This window comes from Scyliorhinus canicula, chromosome 6, assembly GCF_902713615.1.
Source record: "Scyliorhinus canicula chromosome 6, sScyCan1.1, whole genome shotgun sequence".
NCBI lineage: Eukaryota > Metazoa > Chordata > Chondrichthyes > Carcharhiniformes > Scyliorhinidae > Scyliorhinus > Scyliorhinus canicula.
Genome location: NC_052151.1, coordinates 8593274 through 8613663, shown reverse-complemented (window position 1 = coordinate 8613663; position 20390 = coordinate 8593274). Strand labels below are relative to the sequence as shown.

The 20390-nt window shown below is 51.6% G+C and overlaps 1 protein-coding gene across 1 annotated transcript in view; it reads right to left on the bottom strand.

Annotated features, from left to right (window-relative positions):
• Window positions 1–20390, bottom strand: part of LOC119966923 (dynein heavy chain 8, axonemal-like) — a 1786259-nt gene that overhangs the window by 801280 nt on the left and 964589 nt on the right. The window lies entirely within an intron of this gene.

Genomic DNA, 20390 nt, shown 5'->3' with positions numbered 1-20390 from the left:
GATGCGTCTGGGGTGTCCATTATGCAGGTCCTGCAGGTTCAACTCTTGGATTGGCCCTGGGATGACCATGCGAGTTCCACACTATGTTCCTACTGCTTCATAACGTAGGATTGTAGGGCTGCCAGGGTAGGGGAGAAGGGGAGAAGTTCCCCTGTAATGCAACATGTAAAATAACATGGTGAGGTTTCACCAACGTGTGATTTCTCTGGATCCATGTACGAAGCTGTGCGGCTGTCACTGACAGAGTATGCATGAAGTTCAGTGTTGCCATGACTTCATCTGCAGCTGGTGGAGAGGAGATGCTCACAGGCAGTGGGAGAATCAGGAATCACCCAGAGTCACCATTAATACATACAGTCCCCCTGTCCCCAACCCTCCCGGACCCAACCCCCGAATGTTCGATGTGATCCAATTCTCGAAAGTGCATAATGAATACCGCCAATGAATTGTAGAACCCCTCCATCCTTCCCCTCAGTTCAAATTTGCCCTTTTCAAGAGTTAAGAATTCCAGCAGGTCCCCCCGCCACTCCAGGGCACAGGGTGGAGAGGTTGATCTCCACCTGAACAGGATCCGCCTTCGGGCGATCAACGAGGCGAAGGCTACAACATCTGCCTCCGCGCCCGTTTCAAACCCTGGCTGGTCCGACACCCCGAATATGGCCTCCCGAGGGCCTGGATCCAGTGTCACGTGCACCAGTTTAGAGATTACCCTAAACACCTCCTTCCAGTAATCCTCCCCCACAATGTTCACACACATCTACCCCCTCAGAGCCGGCTCATCCTCGCCCTTGTAAGGTGCGCTCTATTCACCACTTTCAGCTGCATCAACCCCAACCTCGTACGCGAAGTGGAGGCGCTCACCCTCCAGAGCACCTCACACCAGAACACCTCCTCCATATCCTCTCCCAACTTTTCCACCCACTTTGCCTTGATCTCTTCTAGCTGTGCCTTATCCTCCTCCAAAATAGCCCCGCAAACCGCCGATACTACCCCCTTCTCCAGTCCCCCTGTCGTCAGCACCTCCTCCAGCAATGTGGAACCCGGCTCTACTGGGAAGCTCTGTCTCTCCTTTCTGGCAAAATCTCAAACCTGCATGTATCTAAATATTTCCCCCTGCTACAGCCCATACTTTGCTCCCAGCTCCTTCAATCCCGCAAAACGACCCACAAGAAATAAATCTTTTAGTGTTCTAATTCCTTTCTCCTCCCACCTCCGAAAATTTCCATCCCACTTCCGTGGCTCAAATCTATGGTTCCCCCGAATCAGATTTCCTTTGACCCTGCCCCTAACCCAAAGTGCTGTCGAAACTGCCTCCAAATTCTCAATGAAGCTATTACTACCGGACTCCCTGAGTATCTCCCTGGTGCTGTCGGTAGAGGCGCTGTCGCTAGCGCCTTCAATCCCGACCCCCTACACAAATTTTCCTCCATTCTGACCCATTGGGAGTCAACCCCTCTGATCCAGCTGCATACCTTCTCCACATTCACTGCCCAGTAATAATACATCAGGTTCGGAAGACCCAAACCCGCTGCCTGCCTTCCTCTCTGTAGTAGCAACTTTTTAATTCTGGCCACCTTCCCTCCCCATATGAACGAGGTAATCATCCCTTCAATCTCTCTAAAAGATGCCTTTGGCAGGAAAATCGGCAGGCATTGAAAAATAAAGAGGCATCACGGCAGCACATTCACTTTAACCGCCTGTACCCGATCCGCCAATGACAGAGGGAGACCATCCCACCTTGCCAGATCAGCTTTCCCTCTCCCAACCAAACTAGACATGTTGCACCTACGGAGCTCTCCCCCCCCCCCCCCCCCCCCCCCTTCCCCCAATCTCGGGCAACCTGCACCCCCAGGTATCTAAAATGAGTCCCTGCCTTATGGAATGGCAGCCCCCCCCACCCCTGCCCCCACCCCTGGCCTAGAAACCACAAAATATTCACTCTTGTCTAGATTTAATGTGTACCCTGAGAAAGACCCCAAACACCCGAAGCAACTCCAGTATCCTCCCTATTGAACTGACGTATAATAACAAGTCATCGGCATATAAGGATACCCTATGCTCTATCACTCCCCCCCGCACTAACCTTTTTCATACCCCTGAACTTCATAATGCGATGGCCAATGGCTCAATCGCGAGTGCAAACAGCAGGGGGGACATAGGACATCCTTGCCAAGTCCCACGGCGGAGAGGAAAGTATGCTGAGCTGATGTTTTTTGTGCGAATGCTGGCCCTCGGCTCCTTATATAATAGCTTTACCCAGTAATACGACCATCAATTCACACGTGACGATTAGTAGAAGTGAACAGTGGTTTTAATAAGCTAGATCTGTGCCTGCCTGCGACTGCTCTGTACTGAGTGCCGCCTACAAGCTTACAGGTTTATATAACCACCCACGATGGGGCGGAGCCACAGGCAGAACCCACAAGGGCATCAACATAATACAACACAGTACAGTGGTGAATTGTAGCAGCATATATTCACCACATTCACCCCTGTTAAAAAATTGAAGTGCAGGGGGCTCACAGATTGAGTCTGTCCGGCGCCTTGATCGTTCTCCGTGACCACCTCAGCTCCGGCTTCGCTGTGGGAACGGGTGTAGAACCCGTCGCTGCGGGCACGGTTCTTGGGCTCGTTGACTCCGGGAGCATGTCGTCTGGAGCTTCATCACTGTAGGTTGGCGATGGGGGAGGGGGAGTGTCAGCCATGTAGGGGCGGGGGCGGTGTTCGATGTCGGGCAGGGGGGTTAGGTGATGGTCGCAGGGGAACCGGCGGGTGCCAGATCCCGGAGTGAGACTGTATCTTGTCAGCCGTCGTGGTGCGCCACGTAGGCATACTGAGTGTTGGCGTGTAGGAGCTGGACCCTCTCGACCAGGGGGTCAGACTTATGGCTCCTCACGTGCTTCCGGAGGAGTTGTCAGCCAGGACGGAAGCGAGACCCCGGAGGGGATTTCCTGGGGAAGACAAATAGGCGGTCATGAGGGGTCTTGTTCGTGGCTGTGCAGAGGAGCAACCGAATGGAGTGGAGCGCGTCGGGGAGGACCTCTTGCCAGCGGGAAACTGGGAGACTTCTAGACCGTAGGGCCAGAAGGGTGGCCTTCCATACCGTTGCGTTCTCCCTCTCCATCTGTCCATTTCCCCAGGGGTTGTAGCTGGTAGTCCTGCTCGAGGCAATGCCCTTACTTAGCAGGTACTAACACAGCTCATTGCTCATAAAAAAGGAGTCCCCGTCACTGTGGACGTAAGTGGGGAAACTGAACAGGGTGAAGATAGAACATAGCATATAGAACAGTACAGCATAGAACAGGCCCTTCAGCCCTCGATGTTGTGCCGAGCAATGATCACCCTACTCAAACCCACGTATCCACCCTATACCCGTAACCCAACAACCCCCCCCCTTAACCTTACTTTTTTAGGACACTACGGGCAATTTAGCATGGCCAATCCACCTAACCCGCACATCTTTGGACTGTGGGAGGAAACCGGAGCACCCGGAGGAAACCCACGCACACACGGGGAGTACGATGCACGGAGATGCTATGCAGGGCCTTAATGACAGTGGCCGCGGTCATGTCGGGCAAAGGGGAAACAGGAGTACTCATCAACGATGTTAAGAAAATACACATTGGAGCCAGTGGAGAGGAGGGGCCCTTTGAAATCAACGCTGAGGCGTTCAAAATGGCGGGATGCCTTCACCAGGTGGGCCTTGTCTGGCCGATAGAAGTGCGGCTTGCACTCCGCGCAGACTTGGTTGTCCCTGGGCATGGCCCTGACCTCCTCGATGGAGTAGGGCAAGATGCGGGCCTTGATGAAGTGGAGAAGCCGGGTGACCACCGGGTGACAGAGGTCATTGTGGATGGCCTGAAGTCGGTTATCTTGCGTGCTGGCGCATGTGCCACGGGACAGGGCATCTGGGGCTCATTGAGCTTCCCAGGATGATACACGATATTGTAATTATAGGTGGAGAGTTCGATTCTCCACCTCAAGATTTTATCATTCTTGATCTTGCCCCACTGTGTGTTGTTGAACATGAAGGCTACCGACTGTTAGTCGGTGACGGGGGTGAACCTCCTACCAGCCAGGTAGTGCCTCCAATGCCGCACAGCTTCCACAATGACTTGAACTTCCTTTTCGACAGAAGAGTGTCGAATCTCAGAGGCATTGAGGGTACGGGAAAAAAAGGCCACGGGCCTGCCTGCCTGGTTAAGGGAGGTGGCCAGGGTGACATCTGACGCGTTGCTCTCCACCTGGAAGGGAATGGACTCGTCCACCGCGTGCATCGCGGCCTTGGTAATGTCTGCCTTGAAAGCCAGGCGGGCCTCAGTCGTCAGGGGAAAGATGGTGGCTTTGATAAGTGGGCGGGCTTTGTCTGCATAGTTGGGGACCCACTGGGCATAATATGAAAAGAACCCGAGGCATCTTTTCAGGGCCTTGGGGCAGTGGGGAAGGGGAAGTTGCAGGAGGCGCGCATATAGTAGGGGTCGGGCCCTAGGACTCTGTTTTCCACGACAAAGCCGAGGATAGCTAGTTGGATTGTGCGGAAAATGCATTTCTCCTTGTTGTAGGTGAGATTGAGGGCTTGGGCGGTTTGGAGGAACATCTGAAGGTTAGCGTCGTGATCCTGCTTACCACGGCCGCAGATGGTGACATTATGCAAGTACGGGAACGTGGCCCGCAGCCCGTACTGGTTCACCATTCGGTTCATCGTTCTTTGGAAGACCAAGACGCTGTTGGTGACGCTGAAGGGAACCCTGAGGAAGTGGAAGAGGTGGCCGTCTGCCTCAAAGGCTGTGTAGTGGCGGTCTTCCGGGCGAATTGAAAGCTTGTGGTATGCGGGCTTCAGATTTTCCGTGGAGAACACCCGGTAGTGTACAATCTGATTCACCATGTCCGCGATACGGGGAAGGGGGTACGCATTGAGTTGCGTGTACCGATTTATGGTTTGGCTGTAGTCTGCAACCATCCGGTTATTTTCCCCGGTCCTGACGACCACCACTTGGGCTCTCTATTACTGGCCTCGATGACCTCCTCCCTCAAGAGCCGCTGGACCTCCGACTTGATAAAAGTCCTGTCCTGGGCACTATACCGCCTGCTCCTGGTGGCGGCGGGTTTACAGTCGGAGGTGAGGTTCGCGAAAGAGCGAGGGAGGGGCGACCTTAAGGGCCACGAGGCTACATATGGTGAGAGGTGGCAGGGGCCCGCTGAATTTAAGGGTCAGGCTCCTGAGGTTGCACTGGAAGTCCAGTTCTAACAAGAGAGGAGCGCAGAGATGGGGAAGGACATACAGTTTAAAATTGGCGTACTCGGTGCCCTGTATCGCGAGGTTCGCGACAGTGTACCCCCGGATCTGCACTGAATCTGATCGGGAAGCAAGGGAGATTGTTTGGGATGCAGGGGAAATCTGGAGGAAACAGCGCCTTACCATGTCTGGGTGTACGAAGCTCTCCGTCCTCCCAGTGTCAAACAGACAGGGTGTTTCGTGCCCATTGACCCGGACGGTCATCATGGAGTTCTTGAAGTGCTTGGGCAGTGACTGGTCAAGAGTGACAGCGCCGAGCTGCGGGTAGCCGGCAGCCCTCGTCGGTCGTACGTGTCTGGCGGCGTTGAAGATGGCGGCCAAGATGGCGGCCCTGTCGGTTGCACGTGATGGGCGACGTTGAAGATGGTGGCCAAGATGGCGGCCCTGTCGGTTGCACGTGATGGGCGACGTTGAAGATGGTGGCCAAGATGGCGGCCCCCATGAGTCGCACATGTCGGGTAGAGTTAAAGATGGCGGCCCCCACGGATAACATGAGGCGGATGACATGTCAGAAGGGGGCGGTACCGGCAGGCACGCAGCCACGCTGCAGGGTCTGCGGGCCTGTGAGTCTGTGAGTTAGCCCTGCGATTTCGGAGCTTTGCGTCGGGCCAAGCAGACTTTAGGCAAAGTGTCATTTCTTGCAGCAGTCGCTGCAGGTTGTGTTCCGAGCTGAGCAACGCTGCCTGAGGTGCTGGTTCTCACCGCAGAAATAGCAGGGCTGCGGGGGAAATCTGGAGGAAACAGCGCCTTACTGTGTCCGGATGTATGAAGCTCTCCGTGCACCCAGAGTCAAACAGACAGGGCGTTTCGTACCCATTGACCCGGACGGTCATCATGGAGTTCTTGAAGTGCTTGGGCAGTGACTGGTCGAGAGTGACAGCGCCGAGCTGCGGGTAGCCGGCATGGTCGGTGGTAACGGGGTGGTCCCAAGGTGGCGGCCCTCGTCGGTCGTACATGCCCACCGGGTTGGGCGGGCAGCCGTGCGGCACAGGCCTGGGACACCCTCGGGTCGGGTGATGGTCGCGCATCCGGCGCCCACGAGGGAATTGCGTGGTCAGAGGGGAAAGCATTTAAGCTCTGAAAAGCTACCTCGAACGAGGTGGATAGTTTTATCGAGGGCGTTCTTTTCGAGCAGGCGCTGTCTGACATAGTTGGACCATACTCCAGCCACAAAGGTGTCCCGGATGGCGAGTTCCGTGTGCTGTGAGGCCGTGACGTCCTTGTAGTTCCAGTTTCGAGCGAGTACCCTCAGGTCGCATAGATATTCCTCCAGCAATTCCCGGGGTGTTGATGACACGTGGTGAGGAGATGCCTTGTGAACACTTCGTTTACCGGCCTCACATAATGTCTCTTCAGGATCGCGACCGCGTCTGCGTGCGTGGTCGCGTCTTCGATTAGTACGGAGATTCTGTGGCTCACCTGGGAATGGAGGAGACTCAGCTTCTGTGCCTCAGTGACGGCGGGCGAGGAGGAGGCGGCGGGTTAGGCCTCAAAGCAGTGGAGCCAGTGCAAAAAGATTCCCTTGGCTTCAGCTGCCTGTGGGTCGAGTTCCAGTCGGTCAGGTTTGAGGCCGGTTTCCATTGCGATATCATAGCGTTTTAAATTGATGTGACCATCAATTCACACGAGACAATTAGTAGAAGTGAACAGTGGTTTTAATAAGCTAGATCTGTGCCTGCCTGCGACTGCTCTGTACTGAGTGCCCCCTACAGGCTTACAGGTTTATATTCCACCCCCGACAGTGCGGAGCCACAGGCGGAACCCACAAGGGCATCAACATAATACAACACAGTACAGTGGTGAATTGTAGCAGCATACATTCACCACACCCAGTTCACAAATCTTGGTCCAATCCCACACCGCTCCAGAACTGCCATCAAGTACCCACATTCTACCCGGTCAAACGCTTTCTTCGCATCCAATGCCACAACCACCTCTGTTTCCTTCCCCTCCGCCAGTACCATAACCACGTTCAATACCCTCATAATGTTCGAAAAGAGCTGCCTCCCTCTCACAAACCGCGTCTGATCTTCACCTATTACCTTTGGGAGGCACTCCTCTAGCCTACCTGCCAGTACATTCGACAATATCTTTGCATCCACGTTTAAAAGTGATATGGGCCTATACGACCCACACTCCATTGGATCCTTATCTTTCTTAAGTAACAGGGAAATCGATGCCTGTCTCAAGGTTTGTGGAACACCCACTTCCCTTCTCAAACATCCCCACATCAGCGGTACCAGCTTATGTCAAAGAGTCATTGGACTCGAAACGTTAGCTCTTTTCTCTCCCTACAGATGCTGCCAGATTTGCTAAGATTTTCCAGCATTTTCTCTTTCTTTAGAAATTCCTGCATCTCCCGGCCTCCCCCAGATGGCTCTGACCTGTACAATCTCTCATAGAATTCCTTAAAGACCCTGTTAATCTGATCTGGAGCTACCACCAACTTCCCTGTCCCCCACCTGGACAATTTCCCTTGCCGCAGCCTTTCTACGGAGCTGATCTGCCAACACTAGGGATTCTATAATTCTATAATATGTCGGCAACCTGGCCTTGGTATTACACAGACTTAATGGCAGGATTCCCGTGCAAAGGCAGTAGAAGGTTTGCTGACCGATATGGAGATGGCAGCCCCTGTGTCTATTTCCATTACTAGGGTGTGTCCATTTACCTGTAGTTGATCCAAATCGATGCCACTTTAGGGGGCGTGATTAAATTCAGCTGCATCAAGTCATCCCTTTCCACGTGGGCCACATGTAAGGCCTTAGCTTGAGGCGAACTTATCATCTGCCAGGGCGGCGTGTTCTTTGCGAATTGTGGCAGCCTTGGTTTCCATGCATTCGGCGACCGTAAGCTTGGCGCTGTCGCTGGTATTCCCCGTCATTCTCTGGGGCGATATAACACTGGTCTGTTGTGGCCCTTGATCATTCAGTCCGGATGCGGTGTTGCACAGTTGGTTGCTGTTTTGGTGGCGATTTTGTCATGCGACCACTACCCTGAGAGGGCACTGGATTCCTGCTTGGGGTTCGACCAACACTATAGATGCTGTAGTCAAAGCAACCTTGGAGTTCCTGAACCCCTTCTCAGCAATTTTGTAGGGCAGGCTAGCTCGATTCCTCTTTAAAAGTCCAGTGTAGGCTTTGCCAACAACTTTCTGAGTGGCCATATTATTAAGTTCACACATCAAAGGGTCCCTTACCATCGCCGAAAGGGATGGACCAAACTTGCAATGCTCAGCCAGACTTCGGAGTCGAGTTAGAAAGTCCCTAGCTGACTCCCCTGGAGCCTGCGCAGTAGTATTGAATCGGTACCGTTACATAATCCTGAATGTGGTGCTCAAGAACCAACTGTGTTTCTAACCAAGTTGTTCCAATGCTCTGTAATTTTGGAATCTATCTTATGAAGTGGAAATATTCTCAGGGAGCCCTGTCCATAAAAGCAAGACAAATCGTACCCAGCCAATGACCAAATGATCAGACAATTCAAACACATGTAAGTAATTAACAGTACCATGATCAGGCAGCATGTACTCATCAATAATCTGTTCAATGATGCTTAGCTTTGTTTCTGCCAAGACCATTCAGCACCAAAATTCTTAGTCCAAGTATGGATAAAAAAGTTGCATTCCACAAGCTAGGTGACACCAAGGCAGCATCTGGCTGAATGTGGCAGTAAGGAGGACAGTTAATGGAAATCAAGGGGAAAAGTGTCTACTAGCTCGAGCCATACTGAGCATAAGGGAGGTTTCCTAAAGGTTATTGGCAATCAATCATCTCAGCCCTTGGACATTGCTGCAGGAATTCCATCGGGTAGTATCCTGAGCCCAACCACATTCAGCAACATCATCAATAACTTTTCCGCCATCAGAAGGTCAAAAGTGGGGATGTTTACTGATGATTGCATTGCATTCAATTCCATTCACAACTTCGCAGGGTAAGAGTCCATCTTGTCTATTCCCTTATATCCCCTTTCTATTATTCTGATGTTTTTATTACTGATCCATGAGTATACAAAGCATACAAAATGGCGAGGATTAGCGGGAAGCCAGAGGATTGGGAAGCCTTTAAAAGTGAGCAGAGTACAACTAAAAAAGCAACAAGGGGGAGAAGCTGAAGTATGAGTGCAAGTTAGCTAGTAATATAAAGGAAGATAGGAAGAGCTTTTTCCAAATATGAAATGTAACAGAGAGGCAAAAATAGAAATTGGACCACTGGAAAATGTGGCTGGAGAAGTAATAATAGGAAACAGAGAAATGGCAGTTGAACTGAATAGTTACTTTGCATCAGTCTTCACAGTGGAAAACACAAGATGGCAGCCGGTGACTAGTGGTGTGCCTCAGGGGTCTGCGGAGACCACAACTTTTCAAAATATTGATTAATGATCTGGAAGATGGAACTAAAGGAAACTTGGGTAGAGTGGACGTGGAGTGGATGTTTCCATTTTTCGGAAAAACTAGAACCAGAGGACACCATCTCAGACTAAAGGGACGATCCTTTAAAACAGAGATGAGTGTGGTCAATCTGTAGAACTCTTTGCCGCAGAAGGCTATGGAGGCCAAATCACTGAGTGTCTTTAAGACAGAGATAGATAGGGGGCGCAAAGTGTTCGCGTCGTTGTGAACGCCGTCGCGTTTCACGACGGCGAGAAACGGGCGTTGGGGCAACCGATTCTGGCGCCCACAGGCGGTCAGTTCACGCCACTTCACGGAGCCAAATGGACGTCGCACCAACCCGCGCATGCGCAGTTGGGACGCACCAACCCACGCAGGGGATTTCTTCAGCGCGCCAGCCCCTACGCAACATGGGTCTGGGGCTGTCCACGCAACAAAGTAGGCCTGAAGGGGGAGAGGCCGGGCCGCCAATTGGTGGGTCCTGATCACGGGCCCGACCCCATCAGAGGCCCCTCCCCCCGTCAAAAGGCCGCCCCCCCCCGACCCTTCGCGCAGAGTACTCGCCGGCAGCGACCAAGGGTGAACGACGCCGGCGGGACGCTGCCATTTCCACACGGCCACTCGGCCCATTCGGGCCAGAGAATTGGCAGCCTGGCCGCGGACAGCAGCCTGTGACAGGCACCGCGCCAAACGCACTGGTGCAAATGGCACCGATGTTCCGCACCTCGGAGAATCTTGCGCCGGTGTTGGGCGGCGTGACGCGGTTGCGCTGATTCTCCGGCCCGGGGCTCGGAGAATCGCGCCCAGGTTCTTGATTAATAAGGTAATCAGGGGAGTAGTAGGGAAATTGGGGATGAGAAAATATCAGCCATGATTCAATGGCGGAGCAGACTCGATGGGCCAAGTGGCCGAATTCTGCTCCTATGTTTTATGGGTGATGAGATACTCTTCCTGTATGAATTCAGCTCCAGTACCCATGACACAATTTAGGACAAGCAGCATGCTTCATTGGTACTCCATCCATTACATTAAAATCCTTCCCATCACTGATACCGTTCCTGAGATTAAGTGTTGACGCCGGGCAGGATTCGTGGAGTTGTAGGACAGCAAAACTGGCTCTGAACCTGGACTGATTCAGCGACTGAGGGGCTAGCACCAGCACCACGTGGAGCACAATCGATGCAATGAAAAATGGTGCAGGGTCTGTGATTGCCACTTGGGAGGCTGACAAGCTGCAGCCATACATACACATTACAATCCCCATTCACACTCATCCCAGCCAACAAGATGGCACTGGCTGTGCTGGAGCGCACCCTTCCTGCTGATGGGTCAGCTGGGGCCAGAGGATACCTAGGGGAGTGCCCTGGGGGTCACCCATACGACCTGTGGCCTTAATTTCACTGTGGGCAGTCAGCAGTGTGCACAGCCGCATGGCTACCTTGTCGGCCGCGGTAATGGTGCTTCATGCCCGTCCACCCTGACCCTACGGCCTACCTCCTGGCCACTCCCCGCTACTCCCCCCTGGCCCTGGCAGAAACTCCCCAGCCATCGGCACAACTGTCAGAAAACTATGGTGATGTTGGACACTTTCCGTACCCGCTCTCTCCTTCTCAGCAGCCACGACACCGGTTTCACAATTTTTAAATGCACAAGTGAAACTCACCATCAGAAATTTGGCCCATCAGAGGCGGAGAATCACGGAGGCCCCTGAGAACACCAGGTCGGGCCCACTAATGATATGCAAACAGTGTTTACTGTGCATGTGTTCTGTAACGCATTGACGCCGCTATCGAGGAGACGGAGAATTGCAATTTGATGTGAAATCGGCACCCATCACGATTTCGGCTTCGGAACCGATTCTCCGCCCAATTGCATTTCGCAATTAAGGTGTCAGCCAATGGAGAATCCCACCCCATAACTCTGGGTACATTAGACCAACTTTCCAAGAAGTCTTTGACAACACCTTTCAAAACAATGATTTCTGCCAAATATAAGAATTCAACTATGGGAATACCCTTAGCTGCAATCTCCCCTTCAAGTTACATACCATCCTGCCTTGGAAATATTACCTTTTGTTTTTCATTACTGAGTCAAACCTTGGAACTCCCTCCCTAACTGTGGGTGCCACATGGTGAAGGAAGACCTGCCATTGCCATCTCAAGGGCAATTAGGGATGGACAGCTGTTAACAGCTCTACCAAATAACCGGCACAAACAGGAGAGGCTGCATGGTATTCTGCCATGTATCACTCTATGATTAGGTAGACCAGGTTAGATTTTCTACTTGTTAATTGTTAACTTTCTCTACCTAAACCTTTCCTTGGTCATCTGGGGTGAAATTCTCCGAAGACCTACGTGACGCCCATTTCCGGCGGGCAAAAGCGGCGCCGGTGACTCCGGCGTCGCGGCCTGCTTTTAAGCCCTAAATCTCTGTTCCCGAAAGGGCCAGCAGCAGACTGACGCTCTACGCGTCAGTTTCACCCGCTGCGGAAGTGGCGCGTCGGTTGATGTCGGGCGACATCATCAACGTCGCCCGGCGTTTTGGGGGGGGGAAGTACCGACGTTTTGGGGGGGGGGGGGAGTACCGGCATTTCGGGGGGGGAGAGTACCGGCGTTTTGGGGGGGGGGAATACCGGAGTTTTGGGGGGGGGGCGGGAGTACCGGAGTTTTTGGGGGGGGGCGGGAGTACCGGCGTTTTGGGGGGGGGGGGGAGTACCGGCGTTTTGGGGGGGGAGTACCGGCGTTTTGGGGGGGGGGGAGTACTGCCGTTTTGGGGGGGGGGAGTACCGGCGTTTGGGGGGGGAGTACCGGCGTTTGGGGGGGGAGAGTACCGGCGTTTGGGGGGGGAGTACCGGCGTTTGTGGAGGCGCGGGGGTGGGGAGAGTACCGGGTAGGGGTGAGGGGGTAGGGTAGGGTAGGGGTGGGGGTAGGGGTGGGGGGGATAGGGGTGGGGGGTAGGGGTAGGGGTGGGGGTGGGGGGAGTAGGGGTGGGGGGGTAGGGGTAGGAGTAGAGATAGAGGGGTAGGGAGTTGGGGTAGGGGGCAGCGGCGTGCAGAGGGAGGGGCGACGGTGCGTTGGCCCCGGGCATCAGCAGATCTTCCTCAAGGCTCCCCTTCCTCCCAGCTGCCTTGTCTTTGTTTGAGAGAGAGAGAGAGAGAGGGAGATTGTGGGGACAGACAGAGAGAGAGAGACAGAGAGAGGGAGTCCCGTCCGTCCTCTGGCTGAGAGCAGGGCTTTGGTGAGTATATTGCAATCTGCCTAAACCCAGGAATATTGCCTGGTTAGAATGCAGAGGGAAATGCTGGGATCCCGGAGTGGGAGATGTGTCTGGATTTGTCTATTTCAGCTTCAGCCTCTGCGATTTCAGGTCAGTTTCACAACAACAGGAAAAACGCACGGAGAGAGAGGGAAAAACTTTTGGCAAAGTTTCTGGGTTCTGCCTTTATAATTCACAGCGCAGAAAGGGTTCTGCGCTGTGAATTATCAAGGCACCTTTTTCTAATCCTGGGGAGAAACAACCTTTTGAAGAGTCTGAGGAAATAAGCAGGAATTTGGATTAATTCTGCCTCCCCACCCCCTGGGCCTCTTTCTCCTCCCTCCCCCTTTCTCCTCCCTCCCCCTTTCTCCTCTCTCTCTCTCACATTCTCTTCATCCTGCCCTTTGTTCCAGAGCTATTTAATCCCCCTGTGCACTGGCACAGATTTACAGTGCGGTTTAGGTTCTGTGTTTACCCCAGGTGTGGGGTCGGGGAAAAGAGGGAAGGTTCGGCATTCCTCAGGGGCACTGCATTGAACCACCCCCACCCCCCTCCCAAATCATCCTCCGTCTAACCTCATCCATCCCTCTTTTCCCCGTCCCCCATCTGCACGCCGCTGCCCCTACCCCAACCCCCTACCTCTACCCCCCCCTACCTCTACCCCTACCCCTACCCCCCACCCCCCACCCCTACCCCCACCCCCCCCCCACCCCTACCCCCACCCCTACCCCCCCACCCTTACCCCACCCCCCCCCACAAACGCCGGTACTCTCCTCCTACCCCCCCACCCCCACCCCACACCAACGCCGGTACTCTCTCATCCTCCCCCCCAACACACCCACACACGTCGTACTCTCCTCCTCCCCCCCCCCACACAAAAGGCGGTACTCTCCTCCTCCCCCCCCCCCCCACAAACGCCGGTACTCCTCCTCCTCCCACCCCCACCAACGCCGGACTCCCCTCCCCCCCCCAAACGCCGGTACGCCCTCCTCCCCCCCAAACGCCGGTACTCCCCCCCCAAACGCCAGTACTCTCCTCCTCCCCCGCGCCGCACTCGATGTAGGTAACTGAACGGCGTCAACCAATCATCAATGGTTGATGCCGTTATAAACCTACTGTGATTTTCGCCGACGTGACCCGTGGCCACGTCGGCGGGACTTCGGCCCATCCGGGCCGGAGAATTATTCAACGTAAAAATTAAATGACATCCCGCCAGTGCCAGCTGTTCTCGGAGGCTGCCGGCGGGATTTGAACTCCGCCGTTTAATGGCGGTTCGGTAAATTTAAAACATGGAGGGAGAGGGAATAACGCCGCCGCCGGCCGATTCTCCGACCCTGCGTGGGGTCGGAGAATTTCGCCCTATAAGAGAGTTGCAAAGGTTCGAATCAATAATTATTTTGCCAATTTATTGTCTTTCTCTTTTTTAATAAAAACTACTCAAGCTAACCTGGATGGTGTGTGAATCACTGGCTTGACCAAGGATTTCCAGTAAAGCTGGATCAGAGACAAAGAAGAACCTCGGAAAAAGCAACCTCTTCTTTTCCAAATATCTGGCAAAAAACAAAAATTTGAAAATACATAAGAAACTCTCTAAGAACACCTTCTAGTTCTCATTTTGATCCTCTTTGTTTGATAGATACACTGTGTAGATTTCCAGTAGTGTTGTTAATGGTGAAGCGGTGAATATGCTGAATTTGAATTTGAATTTAAGATATTTGTAGTAAGCTCCAAACTATATTCGAGAGTATTTAACACATTGCTGGCAGATATTGGACGCAATTCTACCCCCCCCGCCCGACGAGTGGGAGAATTGCGGGGGGCGCCGGGCTGCCCCGGCACCCGCACGCGATTCTCCCACCCCACAAAATGGCGCGCCAGGATTTACGGCAGGCTGCTCGGAGAATCGGCGCTCGCCTTGGTAATGGGCGAGCGGCGATTCTCCGGCCCGAATGGGCCGATCGGCCTGCCCAATACGAAGGGTTCACGCCAACGCCAACCACACCTGGTCGCTGCCGGCGTGAACAGTGCACGAACGCTGCGGGGGCGGCCTGTGGAGGGGGGGGAGGGAGGATCGAGCACCGGGGGGGGCGCTCAGAAGGGTCCGATCGGCGGGCCGGTGTCTCTGAAGGCCGCACTCTTTTACTCCCGCTGCCTGCAAGATCACTCCTCCATTTCTTGCTGGGAGGACGGCAAACCGCGCATGCGTGGGTTGGCGCCGGCCAACCTGCGCATGCGCGGGTGACGTCATTTACACGGCGATCCCGCGATTCTCCAACGGGAGACTAAGTCCCTGACGCCGGAGTGAAAACCGGAGTGTTTCACTCCGGCGTCAGAGGCCGCTCCTCTCCCCTATTCTCGCCACCCCCGGGGGGGGGGCTAGGAGCGGTGCCATGTAATTTACGCGTGCCGGGCCTTGGCGCCACGTGAAAGCGGCGCCGTGTAAATTACGTCGGGCCGGCGGCGTATAAATGACGTCACCAGCGCATGCGCAGATTGGCCGGCGCCCCGCAAGAAATGAGAGAAGTGATCTTGCGGGGCGGCGGAGTAAAAGAGTGCGTCCATCAGAGACGCTGGCCCGCCGATCGTGGGGCACCGATGTAGTGACAATAAAATATTATTATATTAAATCATTGATTATGTAGTGAAGAGCTCGGTCCCAGCAACTATCCCATCCGGGCCGGAGAATCGGCGCTTGACCGTTACAAACGGCAAGCGGTGATTCTCCGAGCGGCCTGCCGTAAATCTCGGCGTGCCGTTTTGGGGGAGGGGTGGGAGAATCGCGTGCGGGTGCCAGGGCGGCGTGGCGGGACTCGCCCGGTGCCCCACGATTCTCCCACTCCGCGTGAGGGGGGTGAATTGCACCCTATATTTCCACGATCTGTGAATATGCTCATGGTGAACTATTTCCTATTGCAATTACAGGTGTCGACTACATCAGTAATTGCAATTGCATGTCTCTGTATTTGATTATGTTTTGACATGAGGAATTTTGAGCAGGACTAAGTTATCAACTTGAGTTTTCTCCATAATTCAATGCTCTCATGGCATACTTTTGCCCAGCTACACTTTCCTGCTTGATCTTCACATCCCACGTTTGCCCATTCAACTCAACTTGTCCAATTACACTGAAGGATCGCTGCATCCTCCCACAGCCCACCCTCCCACCCAACTTGTGTCATTAGGGCAGAACGGTAGCATTGTGGATAGCACAATTGCTTCACAGCTCCAGGGTCCCAGGTTCGATTCCGGCTTGGGTCACTGTCTGTGCGGAGTCTGCACATCCTCCCCATGTGTGCGTGGGTTTCCTCCGGCTGTTCCGGTTTCCCCCCACAATCCAAAGTTGTGCAGGTTAGGTGGATTGGACATGATAAATTGCCCTTAGTGTCCAAAATTGCCCTTAGTGTTGGGTGGGTTACTGGGTTATGGGGATAGGGTGGAGGTGTGACCTTGGGTAGGGTGCTCTTTCCAAGAGCCGGTGCAGACTCGATGGGCCGAATGGCCTCCTTCTGCACTGTAAATTCTCTGAAATCTATTAAATCTGAAATTTGGATTTATAACACTTAGCATTCTCATCTAAATTGGCTGGTTTAGCTCAGTAGGCTAGACAGATGGTTTGTAATGCAGAACAAGGCCAGCAGCACAGGTTCAATTCCCATACAGTTTACCCCGAACAGGCGCTGGAATGTGGCGACTAGGGGCTTTTCACAGTAACTTCATACTTGTGGCAATAAAAGATTATTATTATTAATGGAGGATAAGGTTGAATCCATTTGGGTGGAAATCAGGAATAGTAAGGCGAAAAAAGTCACTGATAGGAGTAGTCTATCGGCCACCAAATAGTAACGAGATGGTGGGGCAGGCAATAAACAAAGAAATAACTGATGCATGTAGAAATGGTACAGCAGTTATCATGGGGGATTTTAATCTACATGTTGATTGGTTTAACCAGGTCGGTCAAGGCAACCGTGAGGAGGAGTTTATAGAATGTATCCGCGATAGTTTCCTAGAACAGTATGTAATGGAACCTACGAGGGAACAAGCGGTCCTAGATCTTGTCCTGTGTAATGAGACAGGATTGATTCATGATCTCATAGTTAGGGATCCTCTCAGAAGGAGCGATCACAATATGGTGGAATTTAAAATACAGATGGAGGGTGAGAAAGTAAAATCAAATACTAGTGTTTTGTGTTTAAACAAAGGAGATTACAAGGGGATGAGAGAAGAACTAGCTAAGGTAGACTGGGAGCTAAGACTTTATGGTGGAACAGTTGAGGAACAGTGGAGAACCTTCCAAGCGATTTTTCACAATGCTCAGCAAAGGTTTATACCAACAAAAAGGAAGGACGGAAGAAGAGGGAAAATCGACCGTGGATATCTAGGTGAGGACCTTGAGAGGATTGTTATCACTAAGGAGGGAGTGATGGGCAAGCTAATGGGGCTAAAGGTAGACAAGTCTCCTGGCCCTGATGGAATGCATCCCAGAGTGCTAAAAGAGATGGCTAGGGAAATTGCAGATGCACTAGTGATAATTTACCGAAATTCACTAGACTCTGGGGTGGTCCCGGTGGATTGGAAATTAGCAAACGTGACACCACTGTTTAAAAAAGGAGGTAGGCAGAAAGCAGGAAATTATAGGCCAGTGAGTTTAACTTCGGTAATAGGGAAGGTGCTGGAATCTATCATCAAGGAAGAAATTGCGAGGCATCTGGATAGAAATTGTCCCATTGGGCAGACGCAGCATGGGTTCGTTAAAGGCAGGTCATGCCTAACTAATTTAGTGGAATTTTTTGAGGACATTACCAGTGCAGTAGATAACGGGGAGCCGATGGATGTGGTATATCTGGATTTCCAGAAAGCCTTTGACAAGGTGCCACACAAAAGGTTGCTGCATAAGATAAAGATGCATGGCATTAAGGGTAAAGTAGTAGCATGGATAGAGGATTGGTTAATTAATAGAAAGCAAAGAGTTGGGATAAATGGGTGTTTCTCTGGTTGGCAATCAGTAGCTAGTGGTGTCCCTCAGGGATCAGTGTTGGGCCCACAATTGTTCACAATTTACATTGATGATTTGGAGTTGGGGACCAAGGGCAATGTGTCCAAGTTTGCAGATGACACTAAGATGAGTGGTAAAGCGAAAAGTGCAGAGGATACTGGAAGTCTGCAGAGGGATTTGGATAGGTTAAGTGAATGGGCTCGGGTCTGGCAGATGGAATACAATGTTGACAAATGTGAGGTTATCCATTTTGGTAGGAATAACAGCAAACGGGATTATTATTTAAACAATAAAATATTAAAGCATGCCGCTGTTCAGAGAGACTTGGGTGTGCTAGTGCATGAGTCACAGAAGGTTGGTTTACAAGTGCAACAGGTGATTAAGAAGGCAAATGGAATTTTGTCCTTCATTGCTAGAGGGATGGAGTTTAAGACTAGGGAGGTTTATGTTTGCAATTGTATAAGGTGTTAGTGCGGCCACACCTGGAATATTGTGTTCAGTTTTGGTCTCCTTACTTGAGAAAAGGACGTACTGGCGCTGGAGGGTGTGCAGAGGTGATTCACTAGGTTAATCCCAGAGCTGAAGGGGTTGGATTATGAGGAGAGGTTGAGTAGACTGGGACTGTACTCGTTGGAATTTAGAAGGATGAGGGGGGATCTTATAGAAACATTTAAAATTATGAAGGGAATAGATAGGATAGATGCGGGCAGGTTGTTTCCACTGGCGGGGTGACAGCAGAACTAGGGGGCATAGCCTCAAAATAAGGGGAAGTAGATTTAAGGACTGAGTTTAGGAGGAACTTCTTCACCCAAAGGGTTGTGAATCTATGGAATTCCTTGCCCAGTGAAGCAGTTGAGGCTCCTTCATTACATGTTTTTAAGGTAGAGATAGATAGGTTTTTTGAAGAATAAAGGGATTAAGGGTTATGGTGTTCGGGCCGGAAAGTGGAGCTGAGTCCACAAAAGATCAGCCATGATCTAATTGAATGGCGGAGCAGGCTCGAGGGGCCAGATGGCCTACTCCTGCTCCTAGTTCTTATGTTCTTATGTTCTTAAGTCATTGATTTATGTAGTGAATAGCCGGGTCCCAGCAACTATCCCTGTGGTACCCCACTCGTCACTGCCAACCAATTAGAAAAAGACCTGTTTATTGCTACCCTTTTTTTGTTCCTGTTGCCAACCAGTTTTTTATCCATCTCAATACACTACCCCAATCTAATGCATTTTAATTTTACATGCTGTATCTATAATGTGGGACTTTGTCAAAAGCCTTCTGAATGTCTAAATAAATCACATCCACTGGCTCCTTCCTCGTCAACTCTACTAGTTATATCATCGAAGGTGCGTTTGTGAAGCATGCTTTCCCTTTCATGAATCCATGCTGACTTTATCCGACCCTGTCACAGTTTTCCAAGTGCTCTGCTATTAAATCTTTTAGCAGGGCACTAGCATTTTCCCTACTCATGGAATCAGCCTGATTGGTCTATAAAATCCTGTTTTCTCTGTATCTCCTTTTTTAATAGTGGAGATTACATTAGCTCCCCTCCAATCTGTCGGAACTGTTTTAGAATCTATAGGATCTTGGAAGATGACCACTAATGATTCCACAATTTCTAGGGCCACTTCCTTAAGTACTCGAGGACATAGATTATCAGGCCTGGAGATTTATAGGCCTTCAATTCCATCAATTTCCCCAACACCATTTCTCTACCAATACTGATTTTTTTCAGTTCCTAGCTCTCACTGAACCCTATGTTCCCCAACATCACTGGAACATTATTTGTGTCCTCTTTTATGAAGACAGAACCCAAAGTATGTATTAAGTTGCTCAGCTATTTCTCATTCCCCTTTTTCTGACTGTCAGGGACCATTTGCCTTTACTAATCTTTTTCTCTTCACTTACCTGTAGAAGCTTCAACATTCAGTTTTATGTTTTCTTCAAGCTTACTCTCATGCTCCATTTCCCCTTCTGAATCTATTGCCTTTTTTCCTTGCTGAAATGTAACTGCTCCCAAACCTCAGGTCCGTTGTTTTTTTCTGGCCAATTTGTTTACCTCTTCCTTGGATATAATACTATCTCTATTTTCACTGGTCAGTCATGGTTTGTCCATCTTTTCCATTTTATTTTTGCGCAAGACAGGATCGACATTGAGCTAGTTTAGCTCAATGGGCTAGACAGCTGGTTTGTAATGCAGAACAAGACCAGCAGCGTGGGCTCAATTCCCATATCAGCTTACCCAAACAGGCGCTGGAATGTGGCGGACGAGGGGCTTTTCACAGTAACTTCATACTTGTGACAATAAAAGATTATTATTATTATTGTTGCAGTTCCCCAATGCAATCTTTGAATGTTTGCCATTGCTGATCCACCATTGACCCTTTAAGTAATGTTCCCCAACCCATCATAGCCAATGTGCGCCTCATAAAATCGTAGTTTCCTTTATTTAGAATCAGGAC